Source organism: Rattus norvegicus, chromosome 3, assembly GCF_021556685.1.
Source record: "Rattus norvegicus strain SHRSP/BbbUtx chromosome 3, alternate assembly SHRSP_T2T, whole genome shotgun sequence".
Lineage (NCBI taxonomy): Eukaryota > Metazoa > Chordata > Mammalia > Rodentia > Muridae > Rattus > Rattus norvegicus.
Genome location: NC_141536.1, coordinates 153,036,150 through 153,060,857, shown reverse-complemented (window position 1 = coordinate 153,060,857; position 24,708 = coordinate 153,036,150). Strand labels below are relative to the sequence as shown.

Below are 24,708 nucleotides of genomic sequence, written 5' to 3'. Positions count from 1 at the left end.
CCCTCAGAGCTGTCAGAGTCTCCCAGGCAGAGGAGATAAGCCATACCCACTTGTGCCTTCCCCAAATGCTCACCCACTCATTAGCAGGATAAACAAAGTGCTGTGTGATGCTGGCTTTGGGATGACAGCCCATGAAAATAGGTAGGAGACTGATGTTTGGGTCTCAGGGTCTTCAGGTCAGCTCTATGACCCTTGGCCTGTTGTTTTAGCTCTCTGGGCCTCTGTTTCGTCTTCTTCATAAAGTCAGTAAATACTGAGGTTTGTTTTGCTTCGTTTTGCCAAGCAGTCAGATGGTGCCTGACACTTGATTGGTAGCTTTTGTCAAAAGGCCCTGTAGGGGCTGGTGAGACGGGTCTTCAGGTGAAGAGGGATTTGCCACCATCAAGTCTCACAGCCTGAGTTCCCCCCCTCAGGAAAGGGGAGTACTAACACCCAAAAGTTGTCCTCTGATCTCTACCTGAGGGGGCATGACTAAACACACACACACACACACACACACACACACACACACACACACACACACATAAATAATAAACATAATTTTTAAATTTACAATTTACAAATCAAATGGTTTGTATCTTCCCTGTTCCTTTTTATCCAACTTCCTCCAAGCTGTCATCTGCCTGCAATTCAGGTACCTCAGGCCTAGCCCTAAGAGGCTAGTTCACTCATACCCCACCAAGGCCATATTTGTGTGTGTGTGTGTGTGTGTGTGTGTGTGTGTGTGTGTGTGTGTGTTGATTTCTGGGTTTGTCTCCACGGCAGCTGAATGTAATAAATAGCCCAGGGCATCTACCAAACCGGCACTCTTCTTAACATCATATTCCTCGATGCTATGACTTGAATTTTTCCCTCCAAAGTCCAGAAAACTTCAGTCACAATGCATTAGCAATGAGAAGAATTCGAGCTGTAACAGACATGAGATTGGGCCAGCGAGATGGCTCGGCTGGGAAAGGAGCTTGCTCCACAAAAGTAGAGACCTGAGCTTCATCCTCAGAACCCATGTAAAGGCAGGAGAGGACCAACTTCACAAGACTGCCCTGCCTCCCACACACTGTGGCGCAAACCACACACATGCAGTAACGGGAATAACTACTTCTTAAGATGACTAAGTTGTAAAAGTAACGTCCTCCTTGCTGCTGAAAGTCGCCCCTTCCTAGACCTTTCTAATCTTCGGCTGGCTGGTCAACTCATCCATTCCGGCTCAAACTCTTCTCCAAGCTGACGGATGCAGTCTGGCTTCTCTTAGTTCCTGACCAAATTGCTCTGCTTGGCCTCTTTCTAACTTGGCGATCTGTTCTAATCTACTGGCTCCTTCTCATTCTCTGGCTCGATCTATCTTTACCTGTGCCTCAATTGCTCTCATTCTGCAACTTGTCTCCTGTATGACTGTTCCAGTAAAACGGCCTGCCTCTTCTTTCTGACTATCCTCTTAAGTAGCTTCCCTTTCCTCTCTCAGTTGGGCCCATTCCGTTCCGTCAAGTCTTTCTCTGATTCATCACTTTGCCACTCAATCAGACATCACTTTCAAACATGCTCCCTTCTACAAACTAACTTCACCTCTGTTGTTTGGGATTAGAGGTGTGTACTAAGGGCATGTCTGTATTCCAGTCAGAGGGATTAAAGGTGTGTGCTGAGGTTGAGCTACATCACAACCAGAAGAACAGCCTTTTCTTTTCAGTAAATAACACAGTCTTGAGGTTCGTGGTGTGATCAGACGTCCTGCAACAGGGAGTCACTAAGACAACCAGTGCTGTTCTCCTAGGGGGAGCATTCCTCGTGCAGGACTGGGCTAATTTGGGCTATGTGAAGCCAGGATGTTTGCTGTGGTCGCCCCTTTCCCTGGACTTGCTCCCTTCCATTTCCTACCATGAGCTGAACACCCTCACGCAGCTGTCTGATCTCAGGTTTTCTATGATCCAGAATGTGAGCCAAGGCAATGTTCTCTCTTTATAAACTCCGCACTCTCAGTGTAAACTAAGACATTCACACACACACACACACACACACACACACACACCCCACAAAACAAAACCTCATTTTGGGCAGCAGCAACAAGTACCCTGCAGAAAAGTTGGGGATCATCCAGCCTCTCCTGAAGCTGAGGTGTCCACGGCACACAGGCCATATGTCCTACTGAGGATGCCACCTGCAAATAAAGATGGGAAAACTCACAGAAAGGAAGTTTTAAAACACCTCCATTCTATTGAATACAGAGGCAGAATGTGTGGAGACCAGCTGTCGTGTGACCAACCGTAGGTGACGAGCATGAACACAGAATCTGTGTGAGCTAGAAATCACCCAGTCCTAGTAAGAAAAACACCAAACGTGGACCACACACGCCAGGCTGCTTCGTACACAAGACAATTAGACCCTTTATTGATTTAATCCATGATCAGCCTGGGTCAATGCTTTCCCAAGTCAGAGAGAGGGAGTTAGCAGTTCCCCAAGGCTGTGGAAACAAACTCCCATAAACAGGGTCATTTAAACAACAGAAACTTCCTCTCCTTCACTTTTCCTGGTTGGAGGTTCAAGACCAAGATATTGGCAGGGATGGTTCCTTCAGAGGCCTGTGAGGAAAAGTTTGTTTCTTGTCTTTTCCCCACCCACCACCTATTTCCTGGATGTTTGCTGACAAACATTGATATCTCTGGATGTGTAGGTCCATCAGCACTCCCCAGCCCCCATCTCTGGCTGCATCCTCACCGCTGCCCTCTCTGGATGCAGTGTCTTAGTCAGGGTTTCTATTCCTGCACAAAACATCATGACCAAGAAGCAAGTTGGGGAGGAAAGGGTTTATTCATTCGCTTATACTTCTACATTGCTATTCATCACCAAAGGAAGTCAGGACTGGAACTCAAGCAGGTCAGGAAGCAGGAGCTGATGCAGAGGCCATGGAGGGATGCTACTGACTTGCTTTCCCTGGCTTGCTCAGCTTGCTCTCTTATAGAACCCAAGACCACCAGCCCAGGCACCACTCACAATGGGCTGGGCCCTCCTACCCTTGATCACTAATTGAGAAAATGCCTAACAGCTGGATCTCACGGAAGCATTTCCTCCTCTGAGGCTCCTTTCTCTGTGACAACTTCAGCTTGTGTCAAGTTGACACACAAAACCAGCCAGTGCATAAGGGCTCCATTCACATTGGACTAGAGCTCACTCTGGAACTACACTTTCACCTGACTACCCCCATAAACATCTTCTCTCTGGATCAGCTCTCATTCTGAGCTCCTGAAGTTCAAGATGAAAGCCAGGGATGGGGAACTACCATTCAAGTCGTAATAGAAAACCACTGCTGTGAGTTCTCAGCTCAAATCATTTCCGCAGATTCTCTGGAAGCTCCAGGGTTGGCCCAGCTCCTGGCTTCCTCTCCTGGCAACAGTCCTCAAGTCTTTTGGATGAATTGAAGGAGACATGAAGCCCTCAGGTCCAGTCTTGCTCCAACAGGTAACGTGAGTGCTTGTCTCAGTCTCTGTCTCTTGCCAAATGGCTTGCCAAGCAGCCTCACTCATCACAGGACCAGCAATTATTATAGATGGCTGGTTTCTCTGATGGCCTGAGCGCTGCTCTCTAAGAACAGGGCTTGAGGTAGTGAGTTCACCTTTTGCTGTGGCTCCCAAGCCTAGGGACTCCTGCTGGCATTTGCCTGACCCACGCTGGTGTGTGTGCCCTCTGTGTGCTGGAGTTTGCCACCTTGTGTGGAGACAAACACGGAGTAAATGAAGTTCTGTGCTCCTTGCAGGGGAAGGGACCAAAGGCACTGAACTGAAGCACTCATCAGAGAGTCAGGCAGGGCTTTCAGGGAGAGCTGAGCTGGGACTTATCCTAGCCGATCGGAGAACTGGAAACACTTGGAGCTCAGAGGGCTTTCTGACACTTCGAGATGAAGCAGAAAAGAGCCTGGAAGGAGAGAGGGGGCCAGGGCTGGGGGGAGGGGTGTTACTGGGTGGGGGAGGGAGAGGGAGGGTGGATCAGGGGTGAGTGGGTGGGTGGGGAAGGTGGGTGATGAAGGGGCTTGGTTCCAATGCACACCTAAGGTAGAATCAGAGGAGCTCGGAGGGGCTGCTGTACTGATGGGACAGGAGCTGCTGAGGCAGTGGTCATGGGATAGAGAAAGGAATGACGGAACTGGATGCTAGGGACATGCGCTACATGCAATTGTTTGTTTGCTCTTTTTAGTTGTCCTTATTTGCTTTTTGAGACCCCTCCCCCCACAGTCTCATTTTATAGCCCCAAGTTGGACTTATTCTAGTGATCCTCCTGCCTCAGTGTGCTGAGTGCTGGGATTACTAGCATGTGCCAATCATACTGGACTGGGTGGCTAAATTTGAGATGCTGAAGAACAAGTGACCTTTTGGTTGGTTCTGAAAACCATTCCTCCTCCCGCGCGTAGGGCCAAGGCTCAGCTAGGGGCTACAGCTATTAGAGAGCGGGTGAACACCTAGGGCTAATAAAGAAGCCTCAAGGTTCTGAAGCCTGAAATCTTAAGAAGGGGGAAACCAGCATGCCTACCTCCAGGGTTCTGGAGAGTGAAGTGGGTTTTTGAGTCGCTGAGCAGACATGAATCTTACCAAGGACCGGGTGTTAGGGACAGAGCCACAATTAAGACATAAATAAGCCTTGCACCTGAGACTTGATGGAAGAGGTTGGTTTGAAGGGTCTTTTGGGAATCTGAGGGCAGGAGAGCGAGATGGAGGATGAATGAGACTATTCCACCTGCCCTGGGAATGGAGTGAACACACAGAGGAAATAGCATCTGAGCTGGGGAACATGAAGAGATACTGAGAGACATGGAGGGAGGGAAAATATTCTCCACCTAGCTTGGAAGAAAAAGGAGAGGGAGGGGGGAAGAAAAGGAAGAAGGAAGGGGAGGAGAGGGGGAGGGGAGGTAGAGGAGGAAGAAGAGGAGGACAAAGAAGAAGGAGGAGGAGGAAAAGGAGGAGAAGGAGAAGAAGGAAGAGGAAGACGAGGAGGAGGAGGAAGATGCTAGAGTCCATATCCCTGAGTTCAGTGACTCAGGACAGAGCAGCAAAAAGAAGGACTCTGACCACCTGTTGAGGTTCAAGCAAGTGGTCAGGAATATCTCCAGCCGTCTTTATTTATACAGAATTTCAGAGCATTCAGACATGCGTCTTCTCAAGTTTCCCTTTAATCATTATCCAAGAAAATCCACACATACTTATTAAAATTCGCTCTAAGTTCCCTTATTTCTTTGCGGCGAGTGATTAACCTTTACCCATATCTAAGCAGTCTAGAATTACAATCCAAATGATGATGTCATATCTAACACACCTGGATACTGCAACCCAAATGACTTAAATGTTGTACTGCAAGCCAGAGAGTACATCTAATCAGGCACAGCCAGTTTGAAGTATACGCGGGCTAGCAGCAGATGTGCAGTCAAAGTAAAAGGCAATTCAAATCCATGCATAAACTTTTAGCAGGAATATAACCTTGGCATTTTATCACCATCTGAGTCAATGTGCTCACAGTATGTTTTAAGTTGTCTCCATGCTATTGTCTGTCTTAGTTTTATAGTATGGTCCTGCTCTATACAGTTTCCCATAAAGAGCAGAAATTTATAACTTACATTTTCTATCAACATGCCATTTCTTTCTTTTAGGTAACCCCTTATCTAAGGCAAGGATGAATCTTTTCAACTTGTACTTTTAAGAGCATAATACATTTTACTTACTAACTTATTGTAAGAATGAACTAACTTGTTCTGAGAATGGACTCTTCACTGTTGACCTTTAGGCCCTATTTTCTCCTTGTAGATTTGAACTTCCCCTTACTATAACATATTGGCATGCTTAGGGTCTCAGAAGAAGCAGCTGGTGTTTCCAAGCTTCCCTCCTTTTCCCTCATATGCTCCTATCAATTTTTTGAGACCATCCACTAAGGAATCTTTTGTAAAGGTCTTGATCAATCATGTCTTTACTTGATCTTTTTTTTTTTTTTCTTTTTCTTTTTTCTTTTTTTCGGAGCTGGGGACTGAACCCAGGGCCTTGCGCTTGCTAGGCAAGCGCTCTACCACTGAGCTAAATCCCCAACCCCTTGATCATTTTTTAGTAATTATTTTATTTATTTATATCCCCAAATATCACCCCCCTGAGTTGCCCCCTCCCAGAGTTCTTCACCCCCTCCCCTTTGCCTCTGAGAGGGTGCTTCCCCCACCATCACCCCAGGCATCTCCCTTCCCTGGGGCATCAAATCTCTCCAGGATTAGGTGCACAGACAAGGCAGCCCTCTGCTACTTATGTGTTGGGGGCCTCAGACCCTTCTTTGGTTGGTGGCTTAGTCTCTGGGAGCTTCCAGACGTCCAGGTTAGTTGACACTGTTAACCTTTTAAACAAACAGAAATCATGGTTTCATCTCCTTAGGGTCGACAAAGTCATTCTGGATATAGTTCCTACTGGTTCTTGCCACATGAGAGGTCCTTCCCAGAACATTTAAGCACCTATCCCAGGAGATACAACATGGCTCCCAACAAAAGAAGACGAGAAAGAGGAGAAGGAGGAAGGGGGAGGGGAGGGAGGAGGAGAAAGACTGTGCCAATATTTACCCAGTAGAAGCTTCAGGGCTGGAGAGAGGCAGTCTCACTTATGCAAACAAACCAGAAGGAAGGAACCAGCCCCAGGCTACATTGTTACCGTTTTTTAATGAAGTAGCAGACAGTACAATACCATTAATGAGATACATTGAGAATACAGAGACTAACAGCACAGCCAGCCTTGTGAAGCCCCACCGGCCGTAGATTGTACTGTTGCTTGCCGGGAGGATCTCAGAGCCTCCTTTGCCTCTCACACCTTTCCTTTCCCTCCCCTGAGAGCCAATAACCATGTTTATGGCTTACTAGGATACTGCTTTCCTTCACAGTTTAACCACATGGATGTTTATCCCTGAATAATATTCAATGCAATGCTCTTATTCTTCTGGCTTCTCTGACATTTCTAAAACCTGACCTATTTGGGGCCTTTTCTCCCTCTCTGCCGCTCCTGACTCTCCGTGAGCATGCCTTGCTTCCTTTCTGGTTAGTATTTTTCACAGTGAACTCAGGCTCCTTCCAGCTTTGCCTGTGGGGATTCTTGACCTAAATGGTGGATTCCTCCAAAGCTGGTTTCTTCTCTTTCTAGACACCCAGCTCACCCAGGATATCTTTAAACCAAATGAACACTTCAGCCAAGGCTTCCCAGATATGCCTATGAGTTCAGAGGCATAAGGAACGGACGCTCCCAGATCCTGGATGCCGAGTCTCTGCCTTGTGTGCCCTAAGAAATCCTGCCCATGAGGCCACTCCCATTCCAGCGCAAAGATCTCTAGGCCATATAACTAGATAGCTAAGACCTTAAGTTGCTCTTGCTCAAACTCCCAAAATGGATAAGCAAGCCCTCCTAGGAATCCCGCCCCCGATCTTCTCTCTGTGTGACTTTAAGAAGTTACTGGAACACGCTGATAGCTCGTTTTCCTTCTGTGGCATAGGGGTCGGGTAGAAGGAGCCCGTGCTGACTCAGCACTTGCCAGTAAAAGTTAATTGTCAGGCAAGATGGGATCAGAATGAAAAAAGAGACGGTTTTAATCAGCTAGTTCCCCTGTGGCAGGGCTTACACAGAACTCATGTGACCACAAAGCCAAGGTGGTCGAGAGAAAGCAGCTTCCTGGAATCTCACAGCTTCCTACAAGGCTAAGGACTACTCTGCTGCTTCTGCTCAACCTGTGCTTCTAGCTACTGCACTAGGTAATAAGCATCTTCCTCAGAGGGAGGAGCCATAGCTCCAGAAGATGCTAAGTGCTGACGGAGGCCATATGCCACCGTCTTAGCAGGTGAGGGACAAGTGGAGGAAGAGGAGGCTCAGGTCAAACACTGACCATTGATCGGATGACCACCAGTCCAGAGCTATAGACAGGATTCGGAAAGTAGGAGGCAGGGCTGGAGAGACAGCTTTGTGGGTAATAGCCCTTGCTGCAGTGAAAAGGACTACATAATAAGTTCCAAGCCAGCCAAAGTTACGTGGCTGGGCTGGAGAGATGGCTCAACAGTTAAGAGTACTGGCTGCTCTTCCAGAAGACTTGGGTTCAATCCCTAGCACCCACATATTAGCTTACAACCATCTGTAACTCCAGTTACAGGGGATCCAATGCCTTCTTCTGACCCACTCAGGAATCAGGCATGCACATGGTATATAGAAATATAAGCAGGCAAAATACCATACACACAAAATAACAGTAATCGAAAAAGTATACCACGTGCAATTTTATATACTACATTTACTTGATATTGACTATGAATGGCTAAGTTACTGGCTTATTACTATTATATAATAGATAGATAGATAGATAGATAGATAGATAGATAGATAGATAGATAAGCAAATAAATAAATGCAAGCCAGGTACACTGTGCATTCCCATAAGCTCTGCACTAGAGGAGTGGATCAGAGACTGGAGCATCCCCAGGATTCCTGGCCACCAGAATGACTCCAGGTTCAGTGAGCGACCTTGTCTCATGGGAATAGACAGAGAGTGTCGTAACCAAACAATCCATGTTCTCTTCTAGTCTGCTTGGAGCACTCACAGGTGAGCATGCCTGCACAAACCTGTACAGATACACACACAGACAGACAGACACATATGCACACAGGAGAAAGAGAAAACTAAGTCTTTATCCCACACATCCTAGAGCTGGGCCCAGGTAATACTTGTTTGGAGGACAGGAAAGTAAGAACAGAGAGAATCACTCTTTCTTAGAGCTAACCTTTGTATTCTGTCAGTCTGTCTTTTTTCTTTTTCTCTTTTTAATTTTTATTCATTAATTTTCCTATTGTTTCCCTCTCATGTTTGGCTTGGTGTTAAGGTGCGATCTTATGTAGCCCAGGCTGGCCCAGAATTTGTTATGTAGATGAACTCGAACCTCTGATCCCCCTGCCTTCACCTCTCAAGTGCTCTTATGTCATATCATACAGAACTTTCTACTATAAATTCAAAGTGTGCACAGAACTCCAAGAAAATTTAAAGCTATTTGAATAAAAAATATAGATGACCAATGGACTTGGTCATTCAAAAACTCTCAGCCCAAGGCTCTTTGTGGACTCTCTGGGTGGGGTCAAAAAATACTATTTTTTGTTGCATGTGGTGGTACAGGCCTACAGTCCGAGCACTTAGGAGGCAGAGGCAGGAGGATCATGAGTTTGAAGTTGGTCTAGGCCACATAGCAAGGCTCTGTCTCAAAAAGCAAACAATCAAACAAAAAAATAAATTTACATGTAACAGTAAGCTAAGTAAAACTCCAGCATGAGCTGTGGGCATAAAGCTTGTCCAGCTCAAGATCCTGGCCAAGGCTGGAGAGATGGCTCAGTGGTTAAGAGCACTGACTGCTCTTCCACAGGTCCTGAGTTCAAATCCCAGCAACCACCTGGTGGCTCACAACCATCTATAATGGGATCTGATGCCCTCTTCTGGTGTGTCTAAGACAGCTACAGTGTACTCATATATAATGAATAAATAAATCTTAAAAAAAAAAAGACCCTGGTCAACATCCAGTATAAAACAAACAAACAAACAAACAAACAAAAGCAATTAACATGAAGTTCTAGTAAACTGTCAATTCCAAATGAGATCTGGTGGTAACGGTTTTTTTTAAAAGAGTGACAAAAAGGTTGGGAGTATTTTTATTTTGCTTTAACTTTTTTTAGCTTTATTTAATGTATTTGGTCTGTTGAGTGCTTTGTCACATGTGTGTCTATGTACCACAGGTTTACCGATGGGTCCTCTGTGAGAAGAACAAGAGCTCGTAACTATGTGTCCTCTCTCTAGCCCCTCATTTTACCTTCGCAGGGTCTTGTGTGGCCCAGCCTGGCCTCTGAGCTGCTGCACAGAGAAGGATGATTTTGAACTCTTGATCTTCCTGTCTCTATCTCCCAAATGATGGGATTGCCACCCAAGTGATGAGTACTGCCATGCCAGGTTTTTGCAAAGTTGGGGTGCCAGAGACAGGGCTTCTCTGTGTAACAGCCCTGCTTGTCCTGGAACTCCTTCTGTGAACCAGGCTGGCCTCAAACTCACAGAGATCTGCCTGCTTCTGCCTCCAGAGTTCTGGTATTAAAGGCATGCACCACCATTGCCCGGTTACAAAATATGTATTTTAAAATCTATGTAAAAACAAAACAAAACCCAAACCTTTCTTTCTTCCCAAACACCCTCTCAGTAAGTTTAATTTCTCCTTGTGATTTCAGAGCCCTAAGCACAGCAGAGTTTACCAGCCCCACATCACAGAGGAGAAATAAAAGGCTTCGTTCACTCTGAGAGCAGGCGCTCAGCACAGTCCCCTGGGGCAGGAGAGCAGCTTCCGCAGACTGTGGGTTGTTTCATAAGAGAGTCTGCAGGGCATAAACACGAAATGAGTCTGTAGGGCAATGTATCTACATTATTACATGGCTGCAAAGTTATCACTCCCAAATCGCTATGAAAGAGGGCCCAAGGTAGCCTCCATTTCTTCATTTCTTTGTTCTGTTGTTGTTTTGTACGTAACTCGGGATCAAAGCATCCACCCCTGCTCTACCACATTCAGTCTGGGAGATGGGGTTAGAACTGAGAAAAAGGGGGCGTAAGGGGGGGAGAACTCTGCTCACCCCTCCCTCAACTTTTAATATTTATTATTGTTTTAAGTGTGTGGTGTGTGTGTGTGTGTGTGTGTGTGTGTGTGTGTGTGTGTGTGGTCTGTGCGTGTGATTGCATATCCCCTGTGGAGGACAGAGATACCAGATTCCCCTGGAGCCATAGTAGTTACAGACAGCTGTGATTTGCCTGATGCAGGTGCAGGGAACTGAACCAGGGATTTTGGGGAACACAGCAGCCCTGGGGCAGATTGCTACTCATCCTCCCTGTGCCTCCTTGCATTGCCTGCACCTTCACAGCAGTGGAGGGACTTTGAAGAATAAAACAAGGTCGTGCGTGTGACCCCCAGGCCCTTTGGTGCTTTCTTGGTTCTGGAGTGAGCCTGGCCTGGGATCTAGCTAGCCCTTGCCTGCTTTCTCCTGCGCTGAAGAATAAGGAACTTTCAAGTCTTATTTATCCACTCTTCCTTAGTCTAAGGCTCTGAGGTTCAAGATCATTCTCACACACTACACGGCAAGTGTGAGGCTGGGCTGGTCACATGAGAACCCTATCTAAAATAAATACACTACATACACACACACATACATACATACATACATACACACACATACACACATACATACATACATACATACACATACATACACATACATACACACATACATACACATACATACATACACATACATACACATACACATACATACATACACATACATACACATACATACACACATACACATACATACAGATATACACATACATACACATACACATACACACATCCATACACATACACACATACATACTCATACACACATACATACACATACATACTCATACACACATACATACACATACACATACATACATACACATACATACACATACATACACACATACACATACATACAGATACACACATACATACACACATACATACATACACATACATACTCATACACACATATACACATACACACATACATACACACATACACATACATACACACATATACATACATACATACATACATACATACATACATACATACATGAGTGAGTGAGTTTTGGAAACTTTCACTCTTTTGTTCTCTTTGCCTTCCATTTGTTTCGGAATCAGGTTTCTCTTGGTGTTATTTGCCAGCCTCCTAGAATTTCATGTTTGATTTTTGCCTCCTCCCCAGGGCTGGATATTAGACCCCTCCATCCATCTATACTTGCCTAGCTCTTCTTTGCCCTGGACCTGCACTGTTTTCTTCATAGCGTTTCACAATCTGAAACGCGTACCTTACCTTCATGGATGTTCTTGCTCAAGCTGGGCCGTCAGCTCTGGGAACACAGGGGCAGGAGACTGTGTCCTGTGGTCACTGCTGTGACACAGTAAATGGACCAGTGCCTGGGGACACACAGGGTATGCTCACCTGAAATATGGCCACTGAGTACCCCCGCTGCCGGCACAATTGCAAAGCCTTGACCAGACTGGATTGTAACGTTTGCTGGGGTCCTCACAGGCAATGAGGCAGCTGCCTTCACCCTCACTTCTATTTTACAGGGAGTCAGAAACTGAGGAGCAGTGGCTTGACTGCCTCCTCTGCCATCAAGCCAGAGTCCGAGTGCATGCGTGTGCATGTGTGTATTTTGCTAACACTGTGTTGCACATGCTGGTCTTGAATACCTAGGGTCAAATAAGCCTGTGGTGTCAGCCTCCCAGGTAGCTGGTCTACTGATGGGTGCCACTGCACTGTCTTGGCTGTGCTTCCAGCCCTCACGAATATATTCTTCCTAAAAAAGGGTCCTAGGTGTATGAGTCGACGAATCAGTGTCTGTCTATCACCTGGATGCGCCTCAGTCTCAACGTCACAAACATGAACTCTGGACCTTCCTGCAAAGACTTCCTTGCCCACTCCCTTGACTGCTCAGACCAGAAAAGCCAACCATTACCCCCTACCTTTTCTTTCCCTCACCACCACATGCAATCTACCATCTACCATCTACTACCTACCATCTACATGCCATCTACAAGTGAAGCACCCTTAACTCTTCTCTGTGAGCCAAGAATACTGTCTTCTTCCAGCTAATCAGTTGCCATGGCCACTGTTAGCTGGGTGCCCCTCTTCATTCACTCCCAAGGGTCCTGGCACTTCCCCTGGTCTTAGGATAATGCCCCAAACCCTTAGCTTGCCCCACAGGGCTCAGTCCATCACTTACATGACTTGTGTCATCCCGCCTCATCTCCCCACTCGAACCCACGCCTCTTGCTTGAATTATCTTTGGGTTGTTTGGGCTCTCCATCCACCACACTTGCCTCAGAGCTCAGCTGACACTTCTCTTTCTCGGGTAAGCCTTCCCAACTGCCACTATTGCCACCTGCACCGAGGCCAGGTCCCCTGTGGAGTCAGCATCATAGCTGCATGCCTGTTCACCGGCAGCCAGCATGTCCATTGCTAACCACATGTTCAACATCTACAAGAACAAACGCTGATTGGGAGAGGAAACTGTGTCTGGATCATTCACTACGAGTATTGATGGCATGATATCTATGCTAATTATCCGTATCAGCCTGCACTCTAGAAACTTGCTTTCCCAGCAAAAGAGGGAAAATCAACTAGGGAGCTGTGTCCTGTGCTTCTAGGCTTTTCCGACATGCGTAAAGTACGGGAAGCTATCCTCAGAATTGAGAAGTAAAAATACAGAAAGAAGGAAGAGACAGAGGCAGAGAGGGAGGGAGGGAGGGTCCAAAAATAGCAGGTATCCAAAGAGTTAAACTTTTCACGTAGTGGGGAGAGACACCAGTAGACTGTGAAGGTCCAGTTCCTTCTTCTGCCACCAGAGGGCAGGCTTTTCCAGGCCTGGTTCAAGTGAGGCTACCCTATAATAAGCAAAAGGATCTCAGGGTTCTCTCCATGCAAGTCTGGGATCCACATTCAGAAGTGAGCGTGTAGCATACCTGGTGTTGTGGCGAGGAGGTCCTTGATTTACTTCCAGGAAGTGACGTTATAGAAAACGCGACTTTTTTTCATGTCTTTAGCACAATGGACAAAGCATTGAGAAAATGCCAGGAGCCGAAGTGTGGGCTTTCTGAGCAGGAGCTTTGGCTTGCAGTGTTCAAAGCGCATCAGCTCCTAATCAACACGGACCTTTAAGGTGCCTAAGCCTGTGAACTTCCTGAGGCCTATAACATGATGCTACTTTACAAAAAAGGAAAATGCTTCCGGCGCATGCGTCTTGCTCATCTCCCAACATGCATGGGAGGTTAAGCCCCAGTTACAGCTAGGGCGGGCTACCTTTTCACTCCTTCCTCACCTCCCATCGCCACCTGGTAGTCCTTGCCTTCTGTTCTGAAGAACCCCGGCTTAAGACAGTCGCAGCATTGGGCACATGCACCACAGCTGGAAGATGAGCTCCCAGCTAACCCGTCTTTCTTCCACCAAAGGACAAAGACATTGGGTTGGCTGGCATGTTGCTTTTTTGTCAGGGTATTTTATCACAGAGACAGAAATGAAACTAGGACACCCTGTAGGAAGGCATGAGACTGTCTCAGTGCCTTCATCTATAACTTCTGCGATCCAGAATCACGAGAGACAAAATTCCAATTGTTTAAGTGAATAGTGCATTGTGGGGTCCGAGAAACTTGTACAACAGCTCTGTGGTGTCCCCATGCCTATGTAAAATGGGAGCAGTGATGTCTCTTTGTAAAGCCAGCATTGGACACTTGCACTGTGTGGTCAGTGAGGCTCTGGGTGAACTGAGCCTCCCAGTCCTTCCTTTCCCCTTTAGGGTACAGGAGTAGACAAGTGTAGTCCCAGCTACTGGGGAAGCTGAAACAGGAGCATTTCCTTAGCCCAGGAGTTTAAGCAGATAGACTTCACCTACACACACACACACACACACACACACACACACACACACACACACCTCATAAGCTTTTATTTATTTTATGTGAGTACAGTATTGCTCTCTTCAGACACACCAGAAGAGGGCATCAGATCCCATTACAGATGGTTGTGAGCCACCACATGGTTGATGGGATTTGAACTCAGGACCTCAGGAAGAGCAGTCAGTGCTCTTGACTGCTGAGCCATCTCTCCAGCCGAAGACTCCATCTCTTTAAAACAAACAAAAAACAAAAACAAAAATAAACACTGGGATGAAGCCAGAGTCCAAGTCAGGAAATCGGAGTAGTCGTAGCACTCAGGCAGTGGAGAGAGGAAGATCTGAAGTTCAAGATGCTGCATGGTGAGTTCCAGACCAGCATGAGCTCAGTCTGCAGGTAAGAAAAGCGGGGAGTGCCACCGCCTTCGAGAGACACCTCGACCAACACTGCTGGCCATGACTGATGCCAGAAACTCCACCTCTGCCAACATGGGAAGGGCACAGATGAAGGACAAAGGCGAGGATGAAACCCAGGGCTAACAGGGCTGCAAGCCCCTAACACCACAGCTAGTGCTGTGCAGAGGATATGCACACATGCATCCGTTTACTGTGTCTCTCTCCTGTCATCTCTCTCCTCTCTCTCTGTCGCTCTCTCTCTCTCTGTCTCTCTCTCTGTCTCTCTCTCTGTCTCTCTCTCTGTCTCTCTCTCTGTCTCTCTCTCTCTCTCTCTCTCACACACACACACACACACAGAGAGAGAGAGAGAGAGAGAGAGAGAGAGAGAGAGAGAGAGATACACACAAGCTTTTATTTATTTGATGTATGTGAGTGAGTACAGTGCCACTCCTCAGACACACCAGAAGAGGGCTCAGGTTTGGATTCCCAGCACCCATGTAAAAGCATTGTGTGGTGTTAATGTGCCTATAACCCTGGACTGGGAGTCAGCAGCAGGCAGATAGATCCCCGGGGTATGCTGGCTTACCAGTCTAGCTAGCCTAATTAGTGATCTTCGGGGTCAGTGAGGGCTCTAGTCTCTTTCCTGTTGCCATGATAAGAGCACTCTGAACAAAGCAACTTAAGGTAGGAAAGAGTTTATTCCAGGTTACAGCCAATCACTGAAGGAATTCAGGGAAGGAGCTTGAAGCAGAAATCATGGAGGAACAAGCTTGCTGACTTGCTCAAAGGCTCATGTTCAGCTAGCTTTATTATATAGCTGAGGACCGTCTGCCTAAGGACAGTACTGCCCACAGTGGACAGGGCCCCCTCCCATCAACTAATAAGACAGTCCTCCATAGTTATGCCCAATCTGATCTGGGCAATCCTACAATTGAGACTCCCTTCCCAGATGCCTCTAGGCTGGGTCAAGTTTACAAAGCTAACTAGGACAGCGAGGGGCTGTCTAAAACGACAGCGTGGAGAGGTGATTTAAAAAGACATCCTGGGGCTGGAGTGATGGCTCAGCCATTAAGAGCACCCGACTGGGGGTTGGGGATTTAGCTCAGTGGTAGAGCGCTTGCCTAGGAAGCGCAAGGCCCTGGGTTCGGTCCCCAGCTCCAAAAAAAAAGGAAAAGAACCAAAAAAAAAAAAAAAAAAAAAAGAGCACCCGACTGCTCTTCCAGAGGTCATGAGTTCAATTCCCAGCAACCACATGGTGGCTCACAACCATCTGTAAAGAGATCCGATGCCCTCTTCTGGTGTGTCTGAAGACAGCTACAGTGTACTTATATATAATAAATAAATAAATCTTTAAAAAAAAAAAGACGGGGTTGGGGATTTAGCTCAGTGGTAGAGCGCTTGCCTAGGAAGCGCAAGGCCCTGGGTTCGGTCCCCAGCTCCGGAAAAAAAAAAAAAAGAACCAAAAAAAAAAAAAAAAAGAATATAAAAAAAAAAAAAAAAAAAAGACATCCTGATTTCAGTGTCTGGTCTCCACCTGCACCTACATGGAGGAGGGCTTATACACACACACACACACACACACACACACACACACACACACACACACACACACGGTTTTTGTTCCCATGATATGTTGAATATATGGAAAAGACAATGTGAACCAAATGAACTCTGGAGTGATCACCTGGGAAAGATAGAAAGATGGGGTCTTCGATGAAGGACAGTTTGAGAGGGAGACAGAAAGGGTTGGACCTTGCAGAAGACAGCCACAGCCCAGGCCTAAGGACTTGTGCTTCTGTATCTATGGCAACACAGATGTCAAGGTCTCCGCAAGAGAAAGAAATGTGTGGCTATGACGCCTTTGACCCGGACCCTGCATGCCTGGAAGATCAGTCCAGGATGTCTAGGACCTAGACCACTCCAGAAATGAGCAACTGTGGCCCTCGGAGCGGACATGGAAGAATCCAGTCCTGGATCAGAAAGACTTGGTAGCATGGCAGATGTCCTGTGCAGGAAGATGTCGAGATGGCTCTCATGCAGGTTCTGATGATGTTGGGGAGATGGCTCTAATCACGTCTGGAGCTGGCTTCCTGCCTGGCTGTCGAAGTTGATAGCTTCACAGGTCACAAGACCACTTCCTCATCCCAGATAGGAGAGCTTCAGTTGATGTCTGAGTGACAAAGCGTGCAGGTGTGAACTGTGAATCTGGTTAGACTCCATCTCTCTTCCTAGGCCTTCCCCTCCAGCCACTCCCAACCTTATTCTGGGTTCTGCTTCCTTAAACCCATTTTCCCCCAAGTGGAGTGATCCTCCTCCCCGCTGCAACCCCCGTATGCGAACATCTCACAGAGCCTGGAGTTGGCCTTGCTGAAAGACCTGGTCATGGGCTCCTGCGTGGACTCCGGAGGGAGTGTCCAGGTTGAAGGCCGCTGGAAGCTGCAGGGAGGCGCTTTCTCTCATGGATGCTTGAAAAATGAAATTCTGAAGAATCCCACTTTCATGGAGGAAAGAAAACATTGTCTCTGCTTGGGTTGTCTCCCTGGGGTAATAGAACACTGTGATGAAGCCTCAAACCTTCTCCATGATTCTTTACATCCTGCCTCTAGCTGCAACTCAAAAAACTAAATAAAGATGGCTGACAAGACTGATCAGGGAGTAGGAGAAAAGAGGCTCACCACAAAGGCGGAACAACTTGGGTTTGACTCCCATGACCCACAGTGAAAGGAGATTGAGTCCTCTGTGGCCTTTGCTACTTTGTGGGTTCTTCTTTCTTCCACCCTTCTCCACTCCTTTCCTAGAAAGAAAAGGGGTGACATTATCCTTAGACTACTTCCTGCTGATTGGGGCATCAAGCTCCTTAGCCCAAGTTTTATCCTTGTGGTCAGGATATCTAACCTCCTCCTCCTCCTCCTCCTCCTCCTCCTCCTCCTCCTCCTCCTCCTCTTCCTCCTCCTCCTCTTCCTCCTCCTCCTCCTCCTCTTCCTCCTCCTCCCATTCTTCTTCTTCTTCTTCTTCTTCTTCTTCTTCTTCTTCTTCTTCTTCTTCTTCTTCTTCTTCTTCTTCTTCTTCTTCTTCCTCCTCCTCCTCCTCCTCCTCCTCCTCCTCCTCCTCCTCCTCTTCTTCTTCTTCGTGCATGACTACTTAACAAACTGAGACCAACAACAACCACCACCTATTGAGGCTCTAGCATGTGTGTATCCTCCAAAAAGTTCCCAGCGTTCCAAATGTCACACAATCACAGAGGCTATCTGCAGCTGGAAAAATCCTGCCCCTGCTACAGCACAGGGCAAATCATAGTCAGCTGCTTGGACAGTCTGAAGCAGCCCCATATCCCACACCTGGGATTAAAACAAAAGCATATTCTGACAATATTTCTGTGGTTTTCTTTTTTCAAAGAAACCAAACCCCCAAAATTGTCGCTACCGTGTTCAGAGCCGTGCTGCACAATGCACATGTATTCATGCTGCACAGGCATCCACACGAGTGGTAAGTTTGTAAATCAATAAAGGTACAGTTACTGCCTTTGGGAAATGGCTGCAGTGCGCTGGGAAGACATCCTGTTTTTGTAAGGACTCCATGCTGTTTATGAGATCGTGGCTTTGGGACTTTTGTAATCATCAGAAAACTATTCTAGGCAGGTCCCTGGATTTAGAGTGCTGGGCCCGGGGGTGGGGTGGGGATTTAGCTCAGTGGTAGAGCACTTGCCTAGCAAGCGCAAGGCCCTGGGTTCGGTCCCCAGTTCGGTCCCCAGCTTGGTCCCCAGCTCCGAAACAACTGACCACCCGGAAGCCGATGTTCCATGAGGTATGATGAGGAGGTAAGACTGAGTTCCAGAGTCTCGGTATTTACTATTGGGTATTTAAAAGTTGGGGTTCCACAACCCCTCAGCCATCTCAGGTTGATAATCCTCTCACTGAATTTAGGAAGACACTTTGCGCAGTGTCTGGGTTAGAGGACACAGCTCTAAAAGAGCCCAGGTATAGAGATGCATGGGGCAAGGGAAAGACTCCCCTTTGTCTCCGGGGTGCGCCTCCCTCCAATCACAGGGGTGTTTGCCAACCTGGAGGTTTTCCAAACCCACAAGCTAGGGGCTTTATTGAGGTTTTGTTACATAGGTATGACTGGGTGCCTCATCGTCTCAGGAGCCCACTGGCCCCTCTGGAGATCATGAAGGGCGGAGCTGAAATTGCTAAAGTTTTAACCACCTGTCTGCGGGTTTTCAGCAGCTGCCCACGTCAGAAGAGCCCGCGGCTCTTGGTTTGAGTCATCTCATTAGCATACGCAAGCCGGTAAATGTGGTGAGTAGCTGGCGAACCTTTCTGGGAATTGGTGAAAGAGCCCGAATATTTGTTTTTCTTTTCTTTTCTTTTGTTTTATTTTCTATTACACCCCAGTGAGGTTCAAGGGAGGGACTGCAGCCAGCCTCAAATGGAAGCTGGGATCCCACTAGGCTTTCCGAGGAGTGTGTGATTAGATGAACTTCTTAGAGTCCTGAAGAGCCCTTGGAGCTAAAACTTCCGGATTCTCCCGGGAAAGTCCAGGGAGAAGCTGGGACTGGTGGTACACACCTAGAGTCTCAGCCCTTGGGAGACTAAGGCAAGCAGGGTTGCAGGTCCCTCCGGCCTGGGCTAAAGTTAATTAATTGATGGGTGGGTTAAAATTTAAAAGTTTAAATATGCAGATAGAGCTCCGCTCTACCCAGCTTCTCCCCTTGCCTCTGGAGTCCTTCCAAGACGCATCTTCGTTTCCTTATTAGTTGTTTCATTTATTTATTTTAATTAATTTTTTTTATTTTACATCCCGATCACAGCTTCCCCTCCCTCCTCCTAGTCTCTCCCTCCCATCTCCCCTCCGAAACTCCCAGGAACCTATGAGGTTGACCCTAGCTAGCAAAGACTCCTAGCCATGGGGATATGGAACCTGAAACAGCCACCTCCTGTTTCCAGGCAAGACTTCCACTGGAGGGGTGGGGACAGGCCCCACCCACCCACACACACATTCAAAACCTTCCGCCCACAGTTTGTCCTGCCTACAAGATGTGCACGGATAAAGAGGGGGCAGAGATTGAGGGAGTGGCCCACCGATATCCAGCCCAGCTTGAGATCCACACCATGAGGGAGAGAGGCACTCTCATTTTTCTGACCACAGAGGTGAGCCAAGAGTTGCTGAGGTCACCCTACCTGGCCACTAGGGCGAGCAAAAGGACAAGAACTGATACAGAGGCAGAGCAAGAAGCAGGCTTCGTTCCTGACCTGGCTGGGCTCTTGTGCAACTTCCCAGGCCTAAGCTGAGGGGAACTGATGTGACTGGAGAGGAGTGAGGAAGGAGAGGAGCTGGGGTCACCTCTGTTACCTGTCTCTTCATTGGCTCAGGCTTCTGGCTCCTGACTGCTGGAGTCAAAAGGCTGGGCGGAAGCACTTCACAGACATGTAAGAGTCACCTAAGATCTCTTTCCATTCAGGTTCTAACTTTGCAGGTGTGGGCATGGTGGCACATGACCTCAATTCCAGCACTTGGGAGGCAGTGGCAAGCAGATATCTAAGTTTGAAGCTAGCCTGGTCTACAGAGCAAGTTCCAAGACGGCCTGGGCTATATAGAGAAACCTTGTCTCAGGGGAGGGGGGAAGGAAGGAAGGAAGGAAGGAAGGAAAGAAGGGAGGAAAGAAAGAAGGGAGGAAGGAAGGAAAAGAAAAACAGTAGCTTATTATAGAGCCATGGCCCAGTAACACAGATTTTGAATACCCCAAGCTCCATGTTCCAACTGTTACAAGGTAAACCCACCAGAGACTACCATATGGGCACTCTTAAAGCTGAAAAGAACGTCTTTATTACTGGCTGGCAGCTACACAAACCACTTGCCCAAACCATGAAGCCCGAGCCTTACAGCCCTTGCTTGGTCTTTTATGCACAACAACATCCAGAATGTCACACTTCAGCTAGCAGAACTACAGAAGCCAGAAGGCAAGGTTAGTTCTTTTAGGGACTTTCCTGAAAGATGAACTAGGTTGTTGATGGATTAGGTCTTTGTTCCCACTTTGGCAGGTGTTGGAAGCCTATGTGTTGGATTTTAAGGTCAGAATTGGGTCTCTATTCTGGTGTCAGTTGTGCTAAGTTCTGGGGGCCAGTTACAGAATGTGGTAACCGTCTGATGATGCTTTCATAGTAACAGAACAAACAAAGTCATAAACCAAAGCGCCTTTCAAAGGCATCTGAACACTAACTAGGTAAGGGGGTTATGGCAAAGCAGAGGAAACTGCCATAGGCCTCAGATGCTATCAGCTGGCGTTCTTTGCCCTGTGATTGGCTGGAAACTAGGTACGAGACCTATTCATACATTCCAAAAGATATACCTAATGGTCACAAAGTTGTTAAGTCATATGCAGAGGAGTTTAATACATGGCCATTAAGGGAGCAAAAAGATGCCCCAAGATAGCCTGATTCTGGACTTGCAACATTCCAACCGCCCCAAATCATTACAGTTCTGAGCAGCTCATCAGCCTTGCAGAAGGTTCCATGGAACGTGCAGTTCTTTCCAGGAACTGTCATTCGCAGTATTAATAAAACGGTAGATAAGACAGCCCGGTTCCGTCAGTCTCTCACTGGGCTGCCACTGTGAGGCTGAGCTCTGCCATTCTCGGTTACTCGGGAAAAAAAATGTAACTTTTTCTTCTTTCTCTCTCCCAAAGCCTGGCCCTGCCTTCCTTGGGTTTTCTCACTGTTTCCCTGAAGCAACCCCCACCCCGCCCCCACCTCCATCCACGGAGGCTGCTTTCAAGCCACGTGATTTTTCTTTCCTCCATCTCTTTGCTCTGGGCGGCTGCCAAGGCTTGCCTGCCTGTTGTTAGTCTCAAACTCTAATAAAAATTGTCCTGAGCTTTAGAAAGAAAGGGAAAAGACAATCTAGGGGACCTGGGGTTTTGGCAAATTAGTGTCTTGGGGCCTGAATCTCTGGGCTTACAAAATGAAGTTTATAAAGCAACACACTCCCCACCCCCACCCCCCACCCCCGCAGAATATTAGAGCAGGCATTTGAGACTACAGAACACAGAGGACTGGAGTTGGAGATGATAAATAAGTGACAGCTCCCAAGAGAAAAGGTTGGATCTTATGGCAAATCCCTCTTTTCTCTGTGCGCCTGATGGGGAAGCCAGAGGCATAAACAGCCGGCACCTGTTTTCAGAGCAGAGTTACCTCGGCCTCTTACCTTATTCCTCAGAACCGTCGACCAACCTGCTTCGTCTGGAAAGGGCGAGGCGTCCACCAGAGTTGGGAAACCGAGGCTGCAGCCAGCCCAAGCACTCCTTTGATGGCAGAGGAGGCCCACTTGGTGCTGGTTGACCACCTCTGGTCTCCCCGGTGAGCCTTGCAAAGCCTGAGACACTGCCATTCCCCAGTCAGAGCAGGAGGGGGCGACAAACCCCACCCCTCGTTAGAAAGCCCCCTAGGCAAGCTCCTGCCTGCAGAGCGAAGAGAATCCATACAACCTCCTAGGTCCTGACTGGTCCAACGTTATCAGCACTTCAGTAAATGTTCCTTAAAGATTTGTGGGTTTCCTGTGAATCTTATTGGACTACAATACACACACTTACACACACACACACACACACACACACACACACACACACACACACACCACAAGCAAAAATCTCACCTCCATTTCCAAGCCTCTCTCAGTGTGCAGGGAACTGTTAAAAATCTTAAAAGCAAGCATGAAGTGGGGAGGGACTAGAGGGGCGGAGAGAGGACTGACTTTGGTTGGGATCCCAGTACAATCTGACTCCCTCCTCTGGCCTCTGTGAGCAATGCACTCAAGTGCACACTTTTTAAAAAAAAAAATCTTTGTAGCAAGTGCAAGGCCCTGGGTTCGGTCCCCAGCTCCAAAATAAATAAATAAATAAATAAATAAATAAATAAATAAATAAATAAATAAATCTTTGACGGATTTAAAGATTCTTTTTTAAAAAAACTTGCTTATTAACACCGAGGACTACAAAATAAACCCTCATGACCTTTATAGAGAAGAGAGGTGTACATAAATGGTAAAGTATACACTTAGTATGTTTGAGCTCCTCGATTTGGTCCCTAGAATTACAATAATCTTTAGAAAGTTCTTTTTCTTTCTTTTTAAAATTAATCAATTAATTTGCTTTTCGTTCGGATCCCTTTTTTTTTTTTTTTTTTTGGTTCTTTTTTTTCGGAGCTGGGGACCGAACCCAGGGCCTTGCACTTCCTAGGTAAGCGCTCTACCACTGAGCTAAATCCCCAGCCCCTCGGATCCCTTTATTGGACTGTTTCCGTCTCCCATTTGCTCAGTATCATCGATTCAATATCCCAGGACTCCAGGGACTCAGAGACCACTGCAGTGTGCACCTGGTTCTGCCCTTCCTCCCCCGTGCACACACTCACTCAGACCACGAGATTATAAGAGCACCCCACACAATCACCCAGGGGCTCCTATACCAGAGCTAGAAAGATTCTTGCCAGGAACACCTACACGGTAGCCTCCGCTGGCTGTGTAGCTTTCTCAGAGCATGGAGGCCCCAAGATATTCATCATTGGTCCCGTGTCAGATCAGAGCTTGGGACGAAAAGTGAACACAGTATAGTTATCATGGGAAAGTCCCTAAGCAGAGGAAAGTGTCAGCTTATTGAGTACAAAATGATGAATCCTTAGAAAGTCACAGCCCCTGTCACCATTCAATCTTTTAATGTCTCAGCTGAGATAGAATGATACAGGCTTGTGGTTCCCCCGGGCTACAAGTTTGGACTGAATGATTCAAAGCAAAAGGAAATGCCTGTGTACTTTTTTTGGCCCACAGCCAAAAGCAGCCAACCGAAGAAGTGAACATTGAAGAGATTCCCCAGAGAACAGACCAGAGAAGGCACCACAGTGAAAAGACAGGCCATCGAATGTCCTCTCTAGTACCTAATTTTTCTTATTTCTGGGACAAAACGCCTGGTAGTAGCAACTCAGGGAAGGGTTTCTTTTTGGCCCACAGTTTGAAGGGATGCAGTCCGTCAGGATGGGGGAGGCATGGCGGGAGTGAGAAGCGGCTGATCACGCAGTGCTTAGTCAGGAAGCAGAGTGCTGGTGCCGGTGTTTGGCTCACTTTCTCCCGTTTACCCCATCGAGGACCCCAGTCCACAGCACAGTGCCACCCCGTACCACAGTAGGTCACTCTGCTCCAATTAAACCTCTCCGAAGATGCCCTCACTGGCACCACTGCTCCGTCTAGAGGTGTTGTCCCCTAGGTGACTCTAAATCCCACCAAGCTGAGACCCACAACCTTTTTCCAGACTGCCTTCAGGGTATAGAGCAGGGTACAGAAGCAAGCATCAGACTGCACTCTGCAGCTGGGATGAGGACAGCAGATCTTAGACTCAGGAGAGGGACATCACAGAGAACATGTTAACACCGGTTGGATTAAGGAAGAGGCCATGATAGCGCTGGCTGCCCATACCGAGTGAGCCCCGTGGGTGGAAACCACAGAACAGATCTGTACCACCACACAGCTGGTGCCTTGGCTAATACCGGTCAGTATGGCTGGAGCCTTTAAAATAAGTATGGCCATTCATACGAGACAATAAACACGTTGTTTCAAAATTAAATAAATAAACCACAAACAAAGAGCTGCTTTTTCTCCGGGGATGTTGAGACAACTGGCTGGAAGGTTCTGGATGGAGACCAACAATAACAGAAGGGCCAGAGGCGTTCTGTCTTCCCTCGGGGACCATGCTGTCTGTCCCACTCACTTTGTAGACAGGAAAACTGAGGCCCCAAGGAGTCACTTACCAGTCCCAACCTCATCTACAATAGTGAGTCCG

General features: G+C 47.3%; 1 long non-coding RNA gene across 3 annotated transcripts in view; it reads right to left on the bottom strand.

The window, feature by feature from the left end:
- The window catches only part of LOC120101784 (uncharacterized), a 37,841-nt gene extending 15,278 nt beyond the window's left edge, over positions 1–22,563 (bottom strand). For 2 of the 3 annotated variants that reach the window (XR_015684808.1, XR_015684812.1), the window contains exon 1: positions 22,089–22,263. This is a non-coding gene — a long non-coding RNA (uncharacterized LOC120101784). Of the gene's footprint in view, positions 1–22,088; positions 22,264–22,535 lie in introns of those variants that run through there. The other variant, XR_015684814.1, reaches the window with a different exon arrangement.
- Positions 22,564–24,708: the final 2,145 nt, after the last annotated feature.